Genomic DNA, 25,245 nt, shown 5'->3' with positions numbered 1-25,245 from the left:
TGCTCTCCACAGTGCAGCTGTAGAACCTGCTGAGGATCTTGGCCAACATACCAAATTTCCTCAGCCTCCTCAGGAAATACAGCAGCTGCTGAGCCTTCTTGACCAGCTGTGTGAGTTTGAGTCCCTCACTGACTCAAACTCCTTCAGTGACACTTGCAGCCTTGCAGATTAGTTTGCTGATCCTGATGCATCTCTGGAGCTGATGCTGTCCCCCAGCAGACAACAACAACATAGATGCTCTCACTAGTCCACTTTACCCTCTAATCACATCTCTGACATCTGCAGGTTGCTCCATAGAGACTCTTGTGCAATGCCAGGTGTTTGTGTTTGTCTGTAGGTACACGTTAGATATGACCATAGACGCACACACACAAGTGAACACAGCAGCACAGATGGTTTCCACCTGCTTCCCTCTTTCTTCACACAACTGTGAGGATGATGAAGAGGTTTCAGGACGAGGTGGTCAGCAAGCACAGGATAAAGCAGGGCCATGAAACTCTCTGGTGCAGCAGATGTTTAATCAGACTCAGCTTTAGGCTTCTTTTCCACCTGGCAGCAAAGTAACAGCTTCACTAATGTGAACAGTCACAATGTGTCAGAGTATTTTTGCTTTCTAAGATTTTATTATTCATATAATAATCAGCTAAGAGTGTTTATATTTCTGTTCTGTACTCAACCAGCTGCATATTTTAATTGCTGGCTCCCTACTTTATAACGGAAACTGCTTGCCTTCACATTATCAGTCTTTGCCTTCACATTGTCACTGTTTGCCTTCACACTAGCAGGAAACCGCCACCCACGAGTAAGAAACAACCTTGTAGAGAACACGAAGTTTTTTGATAAACCACACCTGTTTTCTTGACAAGATAAGGATGATATTTCCTTTTTTGTATGCTTCATGATGTGTATAAATAAAGCCAGACTGCACCAAGGAGAAACCAAATAGTTTCCCGTCAATGTATGACAGATTAATTAAGTAACATTCTCGTCTGAAAAAGGACTGGTAGAGGTTACAGCTCGCCTGAAAGAGGGCTTGGAGCAAGTTTAATGTCAAAATACGACAGGATAGTAACATTCTCGTCTGAAAAAGGACTCGTAGAGGTTACGAAGCAGCTCGCCTGAAAGAGGGCTTGGAGCAATGTAGAAAGACACAGTGTTGCCCAGAATAAAAAACTCATTACGCGTATAATCTGTTGTTTTACTGTTTTGTTGGTGGAGTAAGTTGATTTTACAGCACATTAAGGAGGCTGAACTACTCCACCGAATTGTTTACCGTTGGTTGCTCGAGTTCTGGTGGAACGGGAAAAGGTTGTGTTTCATCACATAAAATTGACACCGCTTTCAAGGCTAGCTTGAAAGTAGAAGGCCGTGTCAATAGCCTCTCCCATTCCTCGTGCCAGAGAAAGCACCACGGGTGTGTATGTGTGTGTGTAAACGTAAATATATCTATGAGCTAATAAAAATAATAAGAAAGAAAAATGGGTAATAAATCAACAAAACTCACTGCTGACGAGCAGTGGCTAGAGAAAAAATGTCCAGGCGCCGGACAAACTGCAGTGACTGATAAAACCCTTATTAAGTGAAAACTAGAGATCAAAGTAGTTTAAAAAGGTTGGAAACAGACCTCAACGAATAGATATAAATATAAGAAGTACAAAAATAAAATAAATAAAGACAAAATTACATTAGAACTTATTTTTAATGTATTGAAACTAATAATAGGAAGGATAACAACCTGTAAACTTATATTAACAATGAAACATAGTTGGCAAGACGTTCATGCCCAGAATGTATAAAATAAATAAAAGGAAATAATTCACACGAAAACCTTTTAAATAAAATAGAGAGATGCATAAGGTACATTAAGGCTGTGTCATTGGTCAGCCAAGGAAAGTGTGTGAAAAGGTAAATGTCTCCAGCTTGGGAAAAGGTGAAGCTGCAGATCACCCGAAGCCCTTGATGGACACAAAATAAAATATAAAATATATAATAATAAATTGCTTGGTTAGACATGCAACAGAAAGAATGAAAGTGACCGAAGGTTGGATCTGAGATGAGGCAAACAGAAGACCAGTCTAAAAAGTAGGCACAAACCTGTTCAGAGAAGAAGCAAATTTGTACAGATTGGATGAATTCTAAGTTATCTGTTTGCTGAGTAAGATGATCCTAACTATTAAATTGGCTCAGTAGTAGTATAGTAATATACACTTTTATATACACTGATAAAATGTTGTAATATACTGTTGTTATTATATGGAAAGAAAAAGATGATAATAATAAGAAGTAACCTAGTCAGTATGATGTGAGATGGACAATTGTTATGAAGTAGTCTGCATCAAGCTTAAGGTTTGCTCAAACTCAGTATAATGACATATGAGATGAAGAAAATGAAGGAAATATCTAAACTACTTAGGTGCATAGAGGCACTTGACATGCTTGAAAACCTGGATAAAATATTACTGAGATATAGAGCACATCTATAGTAACAACTAATAAGCCAAACCCTGTAGACAACAGCTAAAGTTACAGGATTGTGAAGCTGAATTAAATATGTGGACACCGCTAAGTTGATGAGCATGTTACACATTTTCTTTTATTTTTTATTTATTTGTTTTTAGAGCAGAAGCTGCATAAAAGCCAACACATGCAGCTGTCTGTGAGCTCAGTTTTCCCTCACATGTCTGCTCTGTTTCAGTAGCAGCATTTTTCTTTTTGGGTCCTGACTCATGTATGTTTTCGGTTTTGTTTGATTATTTTATTTTGTTGATTTGGAAACAAATTTGTGACAATACTTGTTTAAAATATGTAAGATGTGTGAGATGTGTGAATTCTTTGAAAAACTAGAAATTATCTAAAAATGCCTCAAGTGAGAATGTAATGTTCCATCTATAGAGAAGAAAAAAAAAATCTTGCTGGAAGTGATCACCTTGCCAAAACAATTGGCACTGTGCACATGTGGAGCACATCAAAAAGACAATTATATTGTCACAAAAGGAAATAATTTTGCAGAACAAGCAGCAAAACAGGCTGCAAACAATCGGCAGAGCTACTAGAAACCAACTACTGCCTACAAATACCACTTGATGTACTAAAAACCGAACAACAAGCTGCAACAATCACTGAACAAAACAAGTGGCTGAAATGTGGAGTAAACTGAAAGATGACTTAATGGTCTGTGATGGAAAACCTATATTAACAGAGTCATTACACAGGACAGCGGTTGTAGTGACACATGAGGTAAACACCTGTGTCAACAGGAGGGAGATATAGTATAGATAAACAATGCAATACACACTATAAATTTTGAAACTTTAGCGAATAATTTGTAAGAACATGCCTATTCTGTCAAAAAACAAAAAACAAAAAAAACAACACAACTCACAAGGAAACCCACATGGATTTTATTGAACTTAACGAATGCCAAGCATCAAGATATGCTCTAGTAATTATAGATGTATTTTCAAAATGGCCAGAAATCTATCCAGTAAAAAAGAGCAGATGCAATATCAGTGGCAAAGTGTTTATGCAATCACTTCATCCCCACATATGGCATTCCCAGTCTGATAAGGTCAGACAATGGAACACATTTTGTTAATGACATCATCAGCAAAGTCTCTGAAGCTCTAGGATTTAGCATCAAACATCACTGTGCATATCACCCACAAAGCGCAGGATTAGTGGAAAGAACTAACGGCACAATAAAACAGAGATTAAGAAAATGCATGGAAGAAACAGGAAGACCATGGCCTGAATGTCTAGGCCTAGTAAAGATGTGGATGAGAATAACACAAGGTTCTCAGAAACTTACACCTTTTGAAATCATCCACGGGAGAGCGTTTCCATTGCCAATTACCAGTGAACCTATTAATAAATCAATAAGGGAAACTACCCTAGCAGAATGGATGACTAAACTGTTTGAAAATAAAGAGATTGTGTTAAACAACCAACTGCCGAGTGATTTCTCTCCAGTGTCTTGCAGGTTACAACCAGGTGATTGGATCCTGATCAAAGTACTCCAGAGAAAGAATTGGAGTTCACCAAGGTGGGAGGGCCCATACCAAGTCCTACTTACCACACCCACCGCCTGCAAAATAGCAGAAAGACCATCTTGGATCCACCAAAGCCACTGTAAAAAAGTGAGTGACAATCCAGACGCTTAGACGCCGGCTCCCCTGGCTTCTAGGTGATCTATTGGTGAAGGGAAGGGCTGATTGGGTATATCCCGCCCTTTTTTACTTCTCGCCAATAGTCTACTCACCAGAAGTCTAGGTGTGCCTGGTCATCATGAAGACACTTGTCCTCCTAGTGGCCAGCATTGCGCTCCTAGTGAGCCTACTAACACTCACCCAGATGAGAGGAAATAAACAACACCACCTGCAAAAAAGATGGACACATGATAATTCGCATCTGCGTGACCTGAACCAAGACCATAACCACCCATGGATGAACAACGCGTGGTATAGATATGTGTATGATAGAACACGCACCGACAACAGCACGGAATGCTATGTATGTTCACATATGCCAACAACAGCCGTACACGCAACAATATATGGAAAGGCACCTGAACTTGACGAAGCGATGTGTGTGTTCAACAAAGCAACAACTGGCAATTGCACACGCAGAGATTTGATGGCAACAGGACTGACCCTAAAAGGTCAAAGCACAAAGAAAGAAGACCTAATTCCATGGTGTAGTGACACAGACGTCAAACGTGTCACGAAACCACTTTCACAACGACGTATTCTAATTGAACAGACAACCCCTTGTGCCTACAACCTGACGAACTGGAACTACACCTGCAACGAAAAACATTGGGTAAACGTCAAAGCCAACAACACAAAAAACAAATCATTCGCCATAGTTTTGCCGTCGGACATACAGCACCCAATGTGTTTCAACTTCTCCGATGGAAACAGGAAACTTGGACGAAACCGCAACTGCACACAGACACTTGACCTGACCCAATCCAAAGGAATACACACCTTCAAAAATGGAACTTTCTGGGTCCAGGGAGCCGCTTGGGCCTGCGGGCCTAAAACCTACTTCATGCTCCCACCGAACTCCACCGGTCTGTGTGCACCAGTACTAATTTCAGACCACACCTTCAAGATCACAGCAGAAACACACACGTCAAGAGCAAAACGTGAAGTTGCTGAAGTCACTGAAGTAATGCCACATGACTCAATCTATGGATCAGATGTGCCCAAGAACTTCAAACTATGGACTGATGGTCAGAAAGTCCTCCACTCCTTGTTCCCTTGGGTAGGAGTTGGGAAAAACATGCTGAGGATCGAGACACTTGACTATCGATTTGGACTGTTCCTAAATGCTTCAATGAAAATCAACAAAGCGCAAAATGAAGAAATCGACGCAATACGCATGTAGTGATGCAACACAGAGTCGCACTAGACATGATTCTAGCTGAAAAAGGAGGTTTGTGTGTATTGTTTGACACTACATGTTGTACATACATCCCAGACAACATACACTCACAAAACATGACCGACGCTTTGAACACCTTGAGAAAGATTAAAGATGCTGAACAACAAGACTATGTCACAAGCACTGATGATTGGTTGACATGGTTACTAGGTGGTTCATGGAAGTCCCTTCTGATTAAAGGACTTGTTGGAATAGCATTTTTGCTTTTACTGTTATGTGTTTTCACAACATGTGTAGTACCCTGTCTGAAGAAAATGGTATCAAACATGGTGACAACTTCTATCAATGCTTATGTGATGACGTCTCAAATGGAAGAAATTTTGAAAGATGATCCATACAGTAATGTTTAGTCTAATTGAACACAGGACTGTTTTATGACGTTCAAACCGAAAATGTTTAGACAAGAGGTTATGAACTGACAAAAATAACAGTACTGTCATGTGAGAAATCTAAACAACAGGAGGGAATGTCAGAGTATTTTTGCTTTCTAAGATTTTATTATTCATATAATAATCAGCTAAGAGTGTTTATATTTCTGTTCTGTACTCAACCAGCTGCATATTTTAATTGCTGGCTCCCTACTTTATAACGGAAACTGCTTGCCTTCACATTATCAGTCTTTGCCTTCACATTGTCACTGTTTGCCTTCACACTAGCAGGAAACCGCCACCCACGAGTAAGAAACAACCTTGTAGAGAACACGAAGTTTTTTGATAAACCACACCTGTTTTCTTGACAAGATAAGGATGATATTTCCTTTTTTGTATGCTTCATGATGTGTATAAATAAAGCCAGACTGCACCAAGGAGGTGTGTGAGTCTCTCCCTGAGTCTCTCACCCGTGCACGTTTAAAACTGCTCTAAGTGTCTGAGTGATATTTCATTGCATCTGAGTACTTTGATAATAGAATATCTTTAACACAATGTTAAACGTTTCTATATCTTCATATATTTTTATCTGTTGATGCTGCAGAATAAAGTCTGTTAACAGAGTGCAGGATGTGTAGAGCAGGTCCAGCTCTCCCTTTACTGTGTCCACTTTCATCAGCCCCTGTGAAGTGACACAGAGTGCATGTGTGTCTGTCAGCTGTTGTTTGTTGTGAAGGATGGAACAAATGAACACACACTTTTAGAGAAATCTGAAAAAGCAACACGTGCTTGGGCTCCTTCTGTGCTCGTCTTCATTAATGCTGATCTTTCTTTCCTGTTTGTTCTTTGGCACAAGCTTCAGTCTTTTCTCCCAGGGCTCCTTCACACTTAGAAACACACCTACATTCATTTATACACAAACATCATGAAACAAAGGCTTTGTAAAAGAGGACATGAGATCCTCTCTGAACAGCACATTCATATCAAACACAGGACTGAACAGGATATACTGAGTCTGTGCTGTTTTCATTGTTACTTGCTGAGTATTTTTCCAGTGTTTGAAATGTGACTCAAGTCTGATTCTTCTACTGTGTGTGAACTCTAAGCAGCTGCATTAAACAGCTGCTTTTCAAACCAGGCTCAATCCTATGACTCTGTGAATGTAAACTTTTGTCACCTGCATGAATAACAATCCTTGATCTAGTCAGGACTGCAGTGCTCCTGTGATCCCAGCTTATAGATGGAGGCTAGCATGAGAGGCTCAGCAGCTAAAGCAGCACACCTGGGTCTCCCAGCCTATTAAAAGCAGCCCTTTGGTTCACCTGCTTCACTAAACATTATTATTATTATTTAAGCAGAGTGGTGTGATTCATGTAGGCATTGCTGTGTGACAGGAGGACTTTTCTTGAAACAGCTCGTGTGACGTGAGCTGACGTAAAAACAGTGATGTTAGCTTGATTCTCTTGGCTAAAACTATTTTAAAAAGAGGGTCAATCATGCAAATCTGCCAATAGAAGCCAAAGTTACAGCCCCTCAGAGTTTAAAGAGAAAAGGCCCGTTTCCAACACTCGGTTGTGCAAAGGGAAACAGGCCCACAGTGCCTGAGTGTGTGGGTAATTCTTCAAATAATATTCAAAAGCAAACATTTTTAAGCATGTAAATAAAATTCAATCATTTCTGCTCTTCAATACCTAAGAAATGAAAACTGGCAGATGGTCCCAAAATGTGAAACGCCTGGCTATCTGTGCATTTAGTGCTGCAAGTTTTCACTGTTTACCTTCAGAAGCATAAATCTCTGCACAGATAATGTTCATATGTGGATTCCTGGTTTCTGCAGTTAATTGTGACCCAAAGCGTATTTTTAAAGTGGTTCCAGGCAATAAAGTCTAAAAATAAATACATCTACTTCCTTTTTCTGTGTTCCAGCCTCAGTGACTCTGACACAGTGCTGTAATATTTACACCTCTGATGAAAACAGAGTTTGTAGTTGCAGAGAAATACTCGACTCATTTTGGGCATTTACGAGCAGGAACCTCAGAAAGCCCCTCGCTGCTTCACTGGTTAAGAAGCAAAGCAAACATTAGTTCACAGTGATGTTAATTAAGGCCCAAAGTTTAGGAACGAACGTCAGCACTTCACTAATGAATGTAATGCTGATTCATGTGCTTGTTTTGTAATGTGCATGTTGTGCGTTGCTATTTCCCATATTCTTTGGCACTGATAGATGAAGAGTCTCAGGCAGGACCGAGGCTGCCAGCTGCTGACAGTGAGCAGGGAGAGAGCAGCAGAAGCTGGGCAAGAGCAGGGCACCTTCAGCCCCCTTCATCAGTCAGAAATCATTTGGGTGTCTGTGTGAAATGTCTGATTTTAAAAATCTTTTTGTAGACATATTTATTAAATGTTTAACAATTATATAGAAGAAAGACAATGTAAAGAACAAAACATGACAAAACAAAAATGAGTTGAAGTTATGAACTGTTTCTGAGAGACAAATAACACCAGGATCCTTTTTGTGTAGCTGACAGCTGGTAACTGTGCAGGGGCGGGTCTAGCAAAGTGTTGCCAGGGGGGCAGGTAGGGCATTAACAGGGAGAGGGGGGCACAAAGAAATACTTTTCTTTCTTATTCTCATTTAAAATGTTTCGCTTTTAATAAATAATTATCTGAATCTTACAACAAACGTTTCCATCTGATGTAAAATGTATAGAAATCCATTATTGTACATAGTCATTTTTTTAGGGTCCCATCATAATTTCTTCAGAAGTAAGTACTGCATATGATGCCAGTGTTTCCCACATTTTCTAGATTCTGCACCAGTACTGTGTGTAAAATGCATCAAAAAGTCCGTTTGATTCTTTCTCAGCTGTCTTTCTGTCTCCTTTCACTTTTTAAAGGTCGCCATGTTAGAAAACATATTTTGCCCTGCCGTGCTGTTTATTGATGTGGCAAATGAAAGGTTTATGAAAACATATCTAAATCTGTCATCAGTAATCAGCAATGATCATGTCTCACCTCTAGTCTCTGTCTTAATGTCAGGTTTCCACCGTGTGTTGTAGATGTTCAGGAGGTTAACTCGACCAACAGTCTACTTCCTGTTTAGAATACCAGGACAGGGAGGATGGTGCAGGTTTAAGTTTATTAGACTGATGCATGTATACCAACAAGACAGCGTCCATCACTGTGACAACAGCGTTTGTTTTCATTCAAAGGCTTTATGGTTTTTCCTTTAATACCTGGGGGGCCGGTCTCCAGTCAAAATGCCCGGGACCATTTTTTGTCCCAGTCCAGCCCTGGTGTCAGATCTGCATGCAGTGTCAATGAGACGATCAACAACAGATCAGACAAAACACTCAGGCGGACACTCCTCTGTAGAAGGAAACATGGAAAGTGTGAGGTAATCAGTGCACAACATCACTTTGTATTTCAGGCAGTTTTTATATAGAACTTCAGCACCAATGTAAAAGTTCTGGTTTGAGGAAGATGAAGAACATTTTCAGGAAGGATGCCGTCTGCAAGCAGAGCTGCTTGAACCTCAGCGCTGAGGTCCAGACTACTTCCTGTGAAGCCACGTGATGTAAATCTGCTGCTGTAACTTCACAGTTTACTGAAGCTAAATGCAACGTTACCATATAATCTGTTTTCAACAAAGGTTTCACTCCGTCCGGTGTTGATGGAATGATTCAGGCCGTACTCGTCAGGCTTCCCGTCGACCACACGCATTTCAGTCACAAACCCCGTGACTGACAACAAGGGAAACAGCAGAAGAAAAGATGTGAAAAATACTGGATGATGATGATGGAGGATTAACCGCGGTGGTTAAACTGTTTCCTGTCTTTGTGGGCGTACTCACAGGGAAGTTTCCAGGCACGTCAGTCTTGGTGGCTAAAGTCTCCATTTTCCAACATGTATCGCTACAGGTGCAAAGACACAACATTAATCATCAGTGTAAATATTTTAATGCTGTCCAAACGGTGTTTGCTTTGTCTGTCCTCTCGCACTCACAGAGGAAACGAGGACGCCACCTTCAACCCATCTTCAGTTGGCTCAACCATGGCCGGACTTCCTGTTGGCTTTGTGACAGCAAACCACTTGAAATGAGAGCAAACTGCAGTCAAGCACCACTTACAGCAACCTGTGGACACGCAAATGGAAAGCACTGAGAATCATACAGAAGCATAAGAGCTGTTTATGGTAACACGTGTGTGTGTGTGTGTGTGTGTGTGTGTGTGTGTGTGTGTGTGTGTGTGTGTGTGTGTGTGTGCACATTAATAACACACTGATGTATGTTAGTTTGATTTATGCTATATCTGAGAAAACAACTGCAGAATTTTACATCAAAGTTTCCAAAGCTGATGTTTTGTTGTTCACTCTGTTTTATATTCATATAGTTTGTTGTTTTTAAATCAGTGGACAAAATAAATATTATCACACAAAATCAGGGTGAAACATAACCAAATAACCTAAATGGTGAAGTCATTATAGAAGTACATGTTGCAAAGGTCAGCCTCCTGTATAGACTGCTAAACTGTCTGGGGGGGCCCTGCCTGTCCTCGTTGGATAAGCTCCACCCCTTTTCCATAAGACGGAGACATTTGTATGAAAATAGATGGGCAGTAAAATAAAAAATAAAAAATATTATGGATGACTCTGTAAATCAAAGTCCGCCTGAGGCAGAAGCAGAAACCATGAGGAGCACAGCACCACTCGCAGAAGGGCACGAAGTGAAGCCATAGCTGCTGAAGAGTGAAGACGTGATGATGGAGGAGATCACAGATGAAGATCTGCTGCCTGCTGACTCTTTATATAGAAGAGTGAGACTATCTCCCCACCAGCAGCTGCACTTATACAAACCCCAGGTGCTGGGATGGCTTTGAACATGTGACATTTTCTGCAAACACATGGACAGTTTCATAAGCACAAAGATTATTCCTGCAGCGGCAGAATCGTATCCACTGTGTGAGAGGTGAACGTCAGACAGTTCTTAGAAAATGTAGTTTCTCTTTAAGCTTTTAACGTCTCTTTTACCCCCATTTGTCTAAAACTACTTGACAGCCCTTCATGTCAGAGGTTTATTACCTGTGCAGGATGGAGCACATGGTCTCAGTCAGGCTGGACACGATCACTCCTACAGGAAGTAAATGTGATTTTATTTCACCTGTGAAATGATGAAAAACAGCAGAATAGCTCACGCTAACAAACGGGTGTTGAAATGTTTCATTTTCTGCTGTTTCACAGGTCAAAAAGGGCGTCGAAGCAAACTGAAGCTGAGCTGCTGCTGCTGTTGTAGTGCAGCATCTGCTGTGTGCTTCATCAGAGAACCTTCTGTACACAGCAGACAGAGGCTGCTGCCACTGAAGTCCATCTGCTAGAGAGCTTTAAACACTGGTTATTGAAGTGGCTTTGATGATACTGATACACAGTCTTTGCTGCTGTCACAGGACAGGGATCCACCAGGGAGTAGTTGTCAGGATAAAGAGCCTTCGCTTCTCTAAATATAAACTGGATACTTGTAGGAAACTTTGGGAAGCAGCATTTTTCCTCATATCGTCTAAACTGAAGTTAGCTCAGGTGCTTCTTCCATACTTGCTCTGCAGAAAGCCAAAGAGTTTGGAGCTCTGCAAACATTTGCAGCACAGCTGGATGTTTGTAACTTTGGTCACCTCTGTATCATCCCTCAGATTCTTTCTGCACAGCTTTGAAACCATGACAGCACGAGTGATGCTGAGGAGACGTCCAGTTTAAACAGACCTTTATTCCTGGAACACAAACACATGAAGTGATGCTGCTAAAGAAGAACATTTAATCGCACTAATGAATCAAGCATCTGTTTGTCTGTCAGTCTGTCAACAGTTCCTCTGATCGACTTCAGACTTGGTGGGTATTTTGTTTTTGCAGCGGTCAAAGTCGATCAGCGTGTTGCTTTGTCTGCTGTAAATCTGCCTGTACAAAGGGAAACATGCATGTTTTAGATGCAAACTCACAACATGGCTGCATTTTTGTGATTATGTGTATTTTATATTGATTTATTCTATTATGTTTTGTATATGAATCTTTACAAGTGTGTCGATACAAAGGCTTGATTAAAACAAAGGTCTCAGCTGTGCTGTTAGGGATGCTCTCATATTTGTTTCAAATGTAATAAATCAAAGGATTTCAGGCTTTTCATCCTTTTTATTTGTTTGGTTCTAACAGCAGGTGGATAAAAACATGCAGGTGATGAATATAATTGTGTGATATTATGAGCATTGTGAATAAAGAAAGAGCAGAGATAGTAAAAAGGAAACAGGTGATGGACGTGAGATTTTCAGAACAAAAGCTCCTCAGTGAGACGATCACCTGGACACAAGGTCAGGCAGCTGGGACTCATCTAGAGAGCAAAATGGAAAAGTGATCTGTGCAGAACATCACTGTTGATTGCAGTTATTTACATCAGACTTCTTCTCTGAGATAAGAGCAGCATTTGTGGGAAAGATGACAGTATTTCCAGGCTGGATGCTGTTTGCAGGGAGAACTGAATGAAAGTCTCCTGCACCTCAGCGCTGAGGTCCACACCTGTGAACACAGATGAGGTCAATCTGCTGCAGCACGTAGAGCTTTACTGATCAGCAGGTTCAAAGGATTCAGCAGAGCGTAGAGTCAGAGCTAAACGCCACATCACCATAGAGTTTGTTAACAACAGCTTTCTTTGCCCTTTGTCTCGATGGACTGAATCAGGGATACTCGTCATACTTCACCTCAACCACGTCACTGAGAGACCCCAGCCTGACACAGCAGCAGAGATGATGAAAGCAGAAACAGCAAACAGATGCTTCAGTTGTGTTTCTCTCTGTGTGCGCGCTCACGCCCACTTGTGTGTGTGAACTTTCCACGTACCTCAGCTTGTTTCTCCAACATGAGCCATCAGGGCTGAAAAACATCACTAACACATGAATTCTTTCTCTTTTTGTTATCACCTGTGATCATGTGTCTCATGTTTCTGTCATTCACCAGTTCTTGTATAGTTACGTGTAACTAGACTTCTGTGGGACGTAAATGATTGTTTTGTATGCAGATCTGTACAAAGGATGTAAACACTTGATTACAAAGGAGATCTCAGCTGTGTTGTTATGGATGGACTTCAACGTATTTGTTAAAAAAGAGAATAAAGCAAAGTGTTTTAGCTGTTTGGGAGTTTTTGTTTGATTCGATTCAGTTTTATTTCTATGGAGTCAAATAATAAGAAAGGCTCTAGAACAGCCCTGAGTTTGTCCAGGTGACACTCCTCTGAAGAACAAAGACAAAGAGGAAGAAGGGGACTCGTTTTCAAGTCTTGTTTCTTTCAAAATAAAAGCTGAAATGTTTTGGAAGCATGATAATATTTCAGCCAGGATGCCGTCTCCAAGGAGACCTGCACCTCAGCACTGAGCTCCACATCACGCCCTGTGAAAGCACAGATATAAATCTGCTGCAGTGAGAAGAACTTTACCCAACACAAGTGTAGAAGTAGACATTTGACTTTACCTACAACCTGTTAACAACAAAGCTTTCATTGCCTCTGTTGTTGATGTCATGTAGGACTAATCATACTTCACATCAGCCATGCACACGTCAGAGGATCTCCAGGCTTTCAGTCGTCGTCTGTTAGTCGTAACGTATCTCCTGTTAAAGAGTTAAATGTGCGTTATCCATCTCTGTCCTCTCACAGCTCGCCGTATACCAACTCCAGCTGTGGTAACCATGGCTGTGCCCATCAACACGCTGAAGCTGAGACGCCACCCGTCAAAATAAAAGTCTTAGTTCTGATATTTTGTAATGAGTTTGTAGATTTCCCACAGCTGATCGTAACAGCAGGCTGCCGGTTTGGAGAAGCCAGTCCAGGAATACTGGAACAGAAGCTAAACAAAGTCCTGCTGTGAACAGCAGCAATATGGATTTTACACATCCATCCATCTTTTCAGCTCAGGGTCGTGTGTGTTTGCACCATGTTTACAGAAACTGGAACGTGACTCCACTTGTGGAAAAAATGAGCGTCGCCAAGAGTTTGAAGGCGTTTTTGAGACTAAACATGGTGTTTTAGTGTCAGGGGTACGATTAGGTTGTTAGGTTGTTAACCTCTGCTGCCACGCTGACGGCGTATGCGGCCAAACGGAAGAAGACAGTCTATATTCTTAGCAGCATGCACAGCGTGGTTCAGACTGATAACACTACCAAAAGGAAGCCAAACACTGTCACCCTTTACAACAAAACAAAGTGTGGCGTGGATGTGATGGACCAGATGGTTCGGGAGTACACTGTCCGCAGAGGAACACGGCGCTGGCCAGTTGCCGTGTTTTATAACATGATTGACATGGCAGCACTGAATGCACATGTGCTGTATCAAGCATGCTCCGGGATGAAGGAAAGACGGGTGGACTTCCTGGTGGAGCTTGCAAGGGAGTTGGCTCACTCTCATGTAGCTGCGAAGAAGGCAAGAAAAGAACAGTTGCTTTGCACACAACCCTCCACACCTAGCCCTGGAAAAAGAGCCACGTGTCAAGTCAAACACAAATGCAAGAACAATCATGCCACTGTGCGATGTGTTCACTGCAACAGATACACATGTGGTAAATGCAGACTACAGATACCATGGCAGTGCCAGGATTGTGAGTGATTGCTGAAAATGTTGAAATGTACTCACTCACTTTTTATTATTATTTGTAAATATGTGTACAAATGGTTGGTTTTTTGTACTGTTTTTATCAATAAATGTCAGCAACAAAGGACATACACCCATGTGTGTTGATTTCTCCCTAAGACGGCAAACTGAAACACTCCAAGTTGGTGACTTTTGGAGATTTATTTCCCTGGATGATTGAGAATGCATCAAGATGAAACACAAAAGCAAGTTCACAGCTTTTAGCAGCTCCAGTACCCCCTCATTCACACACCCCCACTCCCCTCCCTCCAGAATTCCCAGGTAACAACCTAATATACATATGAATGACTAGTGAATTTAGCTTCCACTTGGCTGAAGCTAAAGCTTAGCTAAAAGCCATTTGGCTGCTCTCCGGGTTTTAAAGGTAGAAAGGTAGAAGCCTGGGACTCCTAGTGTTAAGAGCGATGGTGATGCATGGAAAAAACCACCTGGTCTCCTTACATACACCTCCCTCAGCCAGTCTTTCATCATTTCCTCATCCATCCAGCCCTTTTCATTTGCCTTAATGATGATTTCTGCTGGAAACTTCTCTTTAGGCAAAGTCTTTCGCTTAAAAATCACCATAGGCGGCAGTTTCTGTCCATTAGCATGGCAGCGAAGCACAACAGTAAAAGAAGACTTTTCATACCCGTTGTGCGTATCGCTACCGTGCTGGTCCCCTTCTTCTCCACAGTGTGACTCACCGGGATGTCAAAAGTGAGCGGGACCTCGTCCATGTTTGTGATGTGGCTGGCCTGGATGTGTTTGTCGCCGATGTGTTTGCTGCAGTAGGAGCGGAAGATGGCCAGCTTTTCCTTATAATCCGCTGGAAGTTGCTGCGCTACCGTAGTCCTGGTCCGGATGGAAAAATGGCACCGTTTCATAAAACGAAAGCACCAAGACGGGCCTCCTCGGAAATGTTCAATGTTCATCTCTTCAGCTAGTGAAACTGCTTTTAGCCGAATGGTGACCGTCGAAACGCTTCTCCCGCTCGCTCTTTGCTCGATGATCCACCGCTCGAGTCTTTCCTCCAACTCGGGCCACCTCGCCTTATGTCCGCGGAAACTCAGCTGCGTTTTCTTGACCTGCCGGAGCTTGTTTTCTAGCTTCCTCCATTTGTGAACCATCGATTCGTTAATCTTAAATTCTCTCGCTGCTGCTCGATTTCCATGTTCCTCTGCTTAGCTGATGGCCTTCAGTTTAAACTGTGCTTCGCAAGCGTGTCTCTTTGGCATTTTCAGGGTTGTTAAAACAACGATGTCCTGCATAACGCAGATACCTGTTCTTTTATACAGGTATGTGCCATAAAGTCAACGCGCACACTTCACTCTTTAGCGTTCTCATGGTGTTCTCTACTACGTCCTCATTACAACACACAGGGCGCACTGCGTTATAGGGCGCGCCGTACTTTTTGAAGAAAATCTAAGACTTTTAAGTGCGCCTTATGGTCGTGAAAGTACGGTATACATTTACATACAGTGACTTGTCTTTGTAACCAAAGGGGTTGCAGGGGGAGGTGTTTTGTAAACTATTGTTTGATGTTTGTCAATAAAAGGCAGCGAGAGGAGGCCATCATCGGGGTCATTGTCATGCTGGACACAGATGAGAGGCCTCCCTTGCGCAAGTAATCGATCGATCGACTGTCTTGTTTTCTTCATGATGAATAAGTCTCTAGAATTAGCGGGGCTTGTGGAAACACAGACCCAACAGAAAACTTTAACCTTGTAGACTTCATTATGTTCCAGCTGCTCTACAGACGCTGTGACCTCGAACTTAAGCAGGTCGTAAAGTATGTGCAGCTCAATAACTTCATAATCAGACCCTGTGGTATTTAGGCAGCAGAACAACTAAGAATAACAACTACAAATAATGTTTTTAGGTTTCTGTTGTACTGCAAGGTTCTGTACATGTTAGGATGCCTGGGTCGTCGACCCAGGGTTTTTGAGTTTATGATATTATTTATACTGTCTAGTTTTTGGTTTCTTTGAGTTCTGTCTTATGGCTTAGGTCTCTGTCTTCTTTAGTTGCTCTGTGTCCCCTATCACCTGCATCCCCTTGTCTAGTTCGCGTCTATGTGTATCCTAAGTTCCTATATCCCCGTGTTCAGTCTATGTTTGTGTCTGCCCTGTTCCCACATCTCTGTTCCCCTTGTTATTGTCTAAGGTTGATTTCTGGGATTTCACACAACCCAGGATTCAGATCGTGAATCCATGATGGGCTTGGATTTACATCATTATAAATGAAATGCGCTCTACTTGGAAGCAGCCGGCCCCGCCCCTTTTGACGGGTTGTGTGAGACTTTAAATCATCAAACTGTAAATTATAAATTTAAATTGTTATTGATCCTTTACCCCGAGTCCTAAAGTGTAGATTTATTTTCTTACTCTTCTTATATTTATTGTTTGTTTACTTGCACCGCTGTAACTGCAGCCTCGTCGTCTCGTCTCTCTATATGCTGGACTGTCTGTAGCGGAGATGACAATAAAGTTTACTTTGACTTCAGCAGCGCGCAGGCGCACCGAGGGCTCTCGCGCTCACTTTATAGAATGTAGAAAAAACATGGGTGCAGATTATAAGTCTGTATCATAATATCTGTTTGTTGTTTTTATTTTGTTTTGCGAGTTGGTTATTAGATGCCGCTCCAGCCAGCCAGAGACTCCCCGCCGCCCCGCCCTCTCCTCCCTGTGCCGCCAGCAGCAGGCGCACCTCGCAAACATGTCAAACATGCTGTCAGTAAATGATTGGTTTCTATACATTTCTAAACACAAAACCTCTTCACACCTCTAACATGCACATTTACACAACTAAATGGCAGTATTGATGAAAAGAAACACATTCAACAAATCCATTTAAACCTTAAAACAAACAAAAGGAAGCATCTCTATGGACAAACAAACCACTCCACTTGTCTGACATGTCACTCTCTTTATTACCTGTTACTTTAAAATTCATACACTAATTATGTCTGCCCATCTCTCTAATGTGAAGGTCAAAGGTCAACATCCCAGTGACATAAGAATAATCCCAAAGGGGCAAAGGCAGCGGTTAATTTAGCACATTTAGCATTAAGGGTACAGCAAGGATATACTTTTACTTATTGTGGCAGGGGTGTGGTCTCTGGCCTGCTGCAGTGGAGGCTGGTGGCGGGACGTTGGACGGCACAGGTGAGGGTGATGGAGCTCATGACTCTCCCCTTTATAGTGACGGAGGAGACTGGCGTGGGGGAAGCGTGTAGTGGAGGAAGCCGAGGAGAGAGCTGGTTTCTGGCTACAAAGACGGCGTCAAACCAGAAAAGATTGCTCGTGGTCAAATAATGTGTAATAATAATGAAATAAATAGGCCATTGGGAAAAACTTGATTTTGAAATAAAGACTGACTTTGAAAAAAAGGACATTTTGGATTAAAAATGGCTGGGAATAAATAAAATGCCTCAGGAATAATCTCTGTTATTGTGAAAAATAATGATCATGAAATAATATTTCACAATAATAAGTAAATTTATATAGCAGAATGCAATATATTTCACAATAATAAGCTTTTTTTCAAAATGTGTTCAATTATTTCACAATATCATTCTCACATTACATATCTGTGTCTTATTTATTCACATAGTTATTTATTTCATCATGACTTATTTATTTATTTAATTTTGAACACTTTGGAGTTTCATATGGTTGTAGTGGGCTTGTAATGTAAATGTGGTCTGATTAAATGTGACATTAATGCTGTTGCTGCTTAAACCTGATAAAACAGTTCTATTAGTGGGTCTGTGTGATCAGCATCAGTGGGTGAAGCTGAGGCCTTGACTAGTAGAACGTCATGTTGGTGTTTAACAACACATGAGCCAACATCAGACTCCGAGCGCTACGATGCTAAAGATCAGAAGATCCAGTGTGACATCATCGTTACCTGGCAACAGCAGCCCTCATCTGACTTTATTGGAGGATATTTACACCAGCAACACGGTTTAGTTTGATATGACGGATTAACAACATGCGCTGTGATATCCAGTTCATCTGTAACAGATACTGGATCTAATCAGTCAGCAGATATTTGATCAGTTTATTTATAATTATACTAGAAACAAACACAACTGTGTTGGTGATTCATGCAAACTTGCATATCAGCCTTTGAAGGTTTTGTAGTATTGAGAACAAAGAGGTTGTGTTAGGGCTGAAAAGCCCGACTTGTTCTCCTCTGCAGGTCATCAAATGCACCACAGAAGTTTGTATTTGCACAGCCTGTATATGTTTGATGGCTTTATTATTCTCTGTTCAAAGACAGTAAATATGGAAAATGTCTCATGTAGTATCAGCTTCATGTAAAATGACTGCAAACATTTAGAGAACATGTGCTGCTGTTTGTCCTACATTTCAACACTGAATGAACCCTGAAAACATGATGGCAGCTGGCAGGTTGGAGTTCACATGAAATATCGGCTGTATGAAGACTGGAAATATAGATGATAAAAACATGCAGCCAAACATTTGTGGACATGAATAAACTATCTGATCCAAAAAGCAGGAAGTGACACAGCTAGAAAGTGTGTAACAGCTGAAGTCAAATGTAATGCAGAGTTGAATCTGCACTTGGATCCATCTGTGAAAGGTCCACATGTAGGGATCACATGAGTCCTGATGTTTGTCAGTCAGCTTGATAACTCCATCTACTGTGGCTACATATACTGGGCTGGTAGCTCCACAGTGTTGGAAAGAAACTATTAAATGTGCAAAGTTTAAAATCAGAGGCTCTTCTAACACAGGAGCCATGTTGAGTTTAGATCACAGCCGACCACCGGAAATGGCTGAAATGAAATGGAATGAAGCCCATTGACAGCCAGCAGGTCTAAACAGGAACGCACCCATTTGTATGTGTGGCAATGATGTGGCTGCGGCTGACACAGGATTGGTTCAAACTAAACATCAGACACATTTCACAGAGTTCACAAATAAACTCACGTTTTTATTTTTGAAGATGATCATAAAGTAGAATTTATGGTCCAGTAGAAACAGCAGGAGGTTTGAGCCCTTCTGATGGCAAGGCAAGGCAAGTTTATTTGTATAGCACAATTCAACAACAAGGTGATTCAAAGTGCTTTACAGAGACATTAGAAACAAAAACAAATAAAAAGCACGATTTAAAATTGATTAAAACAAGCAAACAAACTAACTAACTAATTAACAAACAAACAAACAAAACAGTATATAAAATCAAAACAGATCAGAACAGTAGATAAAATCAGTAGTTAAATGTAAGTTTTGAAATTTAAGCTTAAAAGTGTGGATTTGGTGCTTTATTCAAATGCAGCTGAGAACAGGTGAGTCTTCAACCTGGATTTAAATAAACTGAGTGTTTCAGCTGATCTGAGGCTTTCTGGGAGTTTGTTCCAGATATAAGCTGAATGCAGCTTCTCCGTGTCTGGTTCTGACTCTGGGAACTGATAAAAGACCTGATCCAGATGACCTGAGGGATCTGGAAGGTTCATACTGGGTCAGGAGGTCACTGATGTATTTTGGTCCTAAACCATTCAGAGCTTTATAGACCAGCATCAGAACTTTAAAGTCTATCCTCTGACGGACAGGCAGCCAGTGTAAAGACCTCAGAGCTGGACTGATGTGGTCCACTTTTTTGGTCTTAGTGAGGACTCGAGCAGCAGAGTTCTGAATGAGCTGTAGTTGTCTGACTGATTTTTTTAGGTAGACCTGTAAAGATGCTGTTACAGTAATCAAGCCTACTAAAGATGAATGCATGGACTAGTTTTTCCAGGTCCTGTTGAGACATCAGATCTTTTATCCTTGAAATATTCTTGAGGTGATAGTAAGCTGACTTTGTTATTGTCTTAATGTGTTTTTCTAAGTTTAGGTCTGCATCCATCACTACACCCACATTTCTCGCCTGGTTTGTGGTTTTTAGATGTATAGATTGAAGTTCTCTGGTGACCTGTAATCGTTTTTCTTTGGCGCCAAAGACTATTACCTCAGTTTTGTTTTGTTTAGCTGGAGAAAATTGTACGGGGCCTTGGTCTCCTGGTGACATTGTGATATATATTTGTGTGTCATCTGCATAGCTATGACAGTTTATTTTGTTGTTCTTTATAATCTGTGCCAGTGGGAGCATGTAGATGTTAAACAGAAAGGGTCCCAAGATGGAACCTTGGGGAACTCCACATGTGATACTTGTCTGCTCAGATGTGAAGTTACCTATTGATACAAAGTATTTCCTGTTTTCTAAGTATGTTTTGAACCAGTTTAGTACAGTTCCTGAAAGACCTGTCCAGTTCTCCAGTCGTTTGAGTAATATGTTGTGGTCAACTGTATCAAATGCTGCACTGAGATCCAGTAAAACTAAAACTGACATTTTTCCACTGTCTGTATTCAGACATATGTCATTAAACAGCAGAAACAGGATTTGGAGGAAGATGTTAATAGATTAGAAAGAATTGTACACTGTGAATCAATGCAAGTCTTTCTATATAGACAGATCTGTAATAATCCCTCAGGTAGGTTCCTCTGGGACAGTCACAGATAGAGACACCAATTCTGACATCCTTTGAAAGCCTGACTTTGAATTTTCATCACTCGTCATGCACACAGATGTTAATTCTACATATTCCTGGTACTGAACTCTAAATCAATATGAAGAAAATGCTCCTGCTAATCTGCATCTATGTTGATATCAAATCCTTTTCCAGCACATGGATAAATCTCTATAAATCTTTCAGTCTGATCAGAATGGGCAAAGTGTTGTTATTGCAGCTCCCTGATGTTTGAAAAGCTAAATGTCCATTTTAAAGTGCTCGTGTGTAGGATTGTGTTTCCTTCCTTCATGTATGTAGACACAGGACTACAAGGAAATGGCTCTCAGCATCTGGCTGTGGGAACACATGAGTCCCTGTTTGTGTTCAGATTGTGTGCATGTTTTAGACGTGTGTCACATGTAGAAACACAACAATCCCACAATGACACACAGATGTGTTTGACACAGCTGTGCAGCTGTAAGTTGTTTCTAATGATTCATTGAAGCTCTTCTAACATTCTGGAGACGATCAGTACATGAATCTGTTCAACACGACAACAATTTGACTTCAGTGTGAACGTTTGCATTAAATAACCTTCTTCATCCAGCTGACAGCATCTTCATCCTATGATGTGAACAGTTCCTCCTGTTGATGACAAACCTCTGACAGGATCTGCTTGAGGAGCTTTTTCATGTGCAGCTCTCTGAGCTCAGGGCTGAGCTGCTGTTTCATCTTTAAGAGCTGCTGCCTCCTCGCCGGACTTGTTCTCCTCTTCTTCTCCTAATGACACCATTTCTGCTTCATATAAAATTCAATAAAGATGCTGACATGTATCTGTAGCAACAACATCATTGAATCTAGAACAACTGGAGCCAAACCAGTGGCTCTGCTGGGATCACTGGTGAGCCAACACTTCCTTGTTGATGCAGATTTCAGGGCTTCCTTTTGCTCCTCCGTTATAACTGTTCTCTCTTCTCAACACATGATGACACAAAGGAATCAGCAGTGACAAAGATGATGCTGAAGAGAAGCACACACTTCACACATATAACAGAGCAGTGCAGTTACACACACCTCTGCTCGACATCAGGCCTCAAACAAAGACACAAAACACTAACTTGACTCTAAACAGAAGAAACGAGCAGCTGTTTCTGTTCTGTGCTTATTTATATTTGACACACATGCTTCTCTTTGTGCAAACACACATCGCACTATAAGGGTAACCTCGCACACAATGATTGGACAGCACAGTGATGATGCTGGGAGATCCTATACGCAGCAACACAGAAACACTGAGAACTTTAAACAATGATGGAAAGTGTTATAAATGACTTGTTGGCCTCTGATCTGTCACAAACAGCTGAAACGTGTCTCTCATGAGTCACATGAAGGTTTTTGACAGAAAGGACAAAAAGTAGCTGCAGTCAGTTTGTGTCATTTTTATATTTATTCATCTGGGAGAAAAATCTGAGGGACATTAAAATGTGTTTTCAACAGAGACAAGAACATGAATATAACAGAACAGGTAAATGAACATGTTTCAAGTAAACAGCTGGACTGATCAGGTCCAAACACAGAGTGATAAACTTGTCAAACAGCTGTCATATCTTTATATAGAAGCTCTTTATAAATGCTGCTCACTGCAGTCTGTTTACTAATAATGTCAAAGTGTTAGAAACACAGAAACATCAGAATGGTCTTTGTTCACAGAAACCTGTCTGGGATCCTTTGTTGTTCTTTTGATGCAGAGTTACATTATAAATATAAAGAGTTATTTCAGAGTCTCATCAGTTTTCCTGCATGTCTTTATTTAACACATCAGCAGGGCTGAAGCTCTCATGTTAAACACACACTGATCTATGGACACGTTCATGTGTTTCTAACAGAACCAGGCTGTTATCAGCCTGCACTAACATTATGTCACACACACTGAATGTAACAGTGACAGTTTACATCATCACACAATCAGCTGTGATTGTTTCACTGTCATCAAACGAGTCAACAGGAAGTAGAATCAATAGAAACCAATCATTTACTGACAGCATGTCTGATGGAAATAAGTGCAGATTATGTATGAAGTCTAACTGCACACAGTAACTGTGTTACAATAAGGACTTAACAGCACCCTCTGCTGGAGTGTTTCAGTACTGCGTTAACTAGAATACACCACCTCCTCCTCACACCACCTGCTACAGCTCTACTCTTCTATGACTACAGTCATCCACAGCACTGATGTGAGGTCACATGGTTCATATGTAAGGAGCACAGCTGACCTCAGGTCAGTTTAATGACTGTGAGCAGCAGCTGTGTTATTGTCACTGTGACAGGGAGACACTCTCAGACACAGCGCTCATGTCAGCTTGTTCTCATGCAGGAGGATCAGGAGCTCCATGTTTGTCTTTCTGTTTGAATCATGATGTGTTTGTGCCATCAGAGTCTGTCATGAGTACTCAGGGTTTCACAGCAGCTCTTCTGGATGCTGACGAGGACTCCAACCTCATGTTTCACCTCTCTGAGCTTCTGATGTCTGTGAACACTCGTGTTTCTTCTCTGGGCTCATCTGGACAAAAACACCTTTCTGTGTTTGGCTGCAGCCTCATTCTGACTGACAGGAAGTGTGTTATCCATGAGCTGCACTTCTGTGAGGAAGTTTCCTGCTGTGTTTCCTGTCTGTGGACAAACACGAGTGTTCCAGCTGAGGACTTGCTTCCTTCCACCTGTCCATACAGGACATCACGCTGTCTGCAGCTCTGTAAATGCAGCTCCAGGTCCTTCCACGTGCTGCTCTGTATTTGTGCAGTTTGTAGTGTGTCCTGGGAAACGTAGCACACATGGTGTTCTTCTGCTGTTTCCTCCTTTCACTGAGTGTGAAACACTGACGCTGTGCTGTTGTTCACAGAGGGGAGCTGATTCTAGCTGCAGCTGGACTCTGTCATCTAACTGAATGTGTTGGTGCTGATCACGGGGCTCTGAGGGGGGAGCAGCAGGAGGACTCTGGATGCTGACGTCAGTGTATCTGTGGAAGCTCCCACAGCGTGTCTGTCATTCAATATTGTGCTGTATATTGTATCTATGCAAAGATGAACAGACTGTGTGTTCACTGGTCTCTGTGCTGCAGCTCTGATGTCATCATCACTCCCTCCTCCACCCTCAGCAGTCCCAGCATGCTGCTGTGGTGCACCCCACCCTCACTCTACACCTGAGCCACAGACCACACCCTCCACCTCAATATACACCACAGTTTTCTCTGCTGTGGAAATGAGATCAGGAGGAAATCATCATTATTATTATTTAATAAACGCTCACATTAATGTGGGCTTATTTGTTTCATATTAGAAACATTAGTTGAGTGTTTTTAGTATAAAATGGTCAAAGTCCCTCTTTTTGCTCCTCCCCTCACCTGTGGATGGGCGGTGCTGTTACCGTGGTGACAGCTTGGATGTGTTTCAGTCCTGCCTGGTTATCACTGCAGGAATCTTTCACATTTATTACAGGTAATAACTCTGATTTTTCTGTGTATTATGAACCAAATGTATCCTGATACACACAGAGATGGATGAGCAGAGGTTGTTTTTGCAGTTTATGTAGTTACTATGGACTTAATGCATACATATTATTAAAATTAGGGCTATAACAGTTGTATTGATGTATAGCAACTTGAAATGCTCCCACAAATGGCTCCACAGCATGTAAAAATATAACAAAAGCTCTGGCGGACTTGGTTCTGTGGTCAGTCTTAAAGGGTGAAGTTCAACTCTGTAATCTTCACTGTGTCACAGAGTTCAGTGAGTCCCGTTATTCACAGTATCAATCAGATCATCAGAGAACAGCTGATCAGCAATCAGTGGTGCCAACAGCGCCTCCTGTGGTGAGAGGATGCAATAATGCAATGTAGCATTTTTCCACTCAACACTTGCAGTCATGGAAACTGTCTGTTGGATCTGTGTGACGTTGCTTTCTTGGTTAGAGTTCCTCACAAATGTCCAGATGATTCTTCTAATGAGGCGTCGACCATGTTTGCAGCTCTTTGGAAGAAAACGTCGCCCTTTGCCATCCTTACTTTTCTTTGACTTCTTCAAATGCAGCTGAACTCCAGCTGGTATTTTCTTGGACTTTGCAGCTGTTTCTGGTCATCAGTTCATTCCTGCAAACCTCTGAAGCTGAACAACAATGATGCTGCATTGCTGGCTGATCCCAAAAGGTTGATTCTGTTCATCTGGACGTTTTCAGAAACGTTTGCTCACTGATCAGGTGACTTCTTC

The 25,245-nt window shown here is 41.5% G+C and overlaps 1 pseudogene; it reads left to right on the top strand.

The window, feature by feature from the left end:
- The first annotated feature begins 597 nt into the window (after positions 1 to 597).
- LOC147300685 (uncharacterized) lies at positions 598 to 6,303 on the top strand (annotated as a pseudogene).
- Positions 6,304 to 25,245: the final 18,942 nt, after the last annotated feature.

Source organism: Aulonocara sp. 'chitande type north' Nkhata Bay, unplaced genomic scaffold, assembly GCF_057382095.1.
Source record: "Aulonocara sp. 'chitande type north' Nkhata Bay isolate Kocher_YH1m ecotype deep benthic unplaced genomic scaffold, A_spYH_male_GT1.1 unmapped_scaffold_20, whole genome shotgun sequence".
Classification (NCBI taxonomy): domain Eukaryota; kingdom Metazoa; phylum Chordata; class Actinopteri; order Cichliformes; family Cichlidae; genus Aulonocara; species Aulonocara sp. 'chitande type north' Nkhata Bay.
This window is presented reverse-complemented; position numbering and strand designations above follow the sequence as displayed.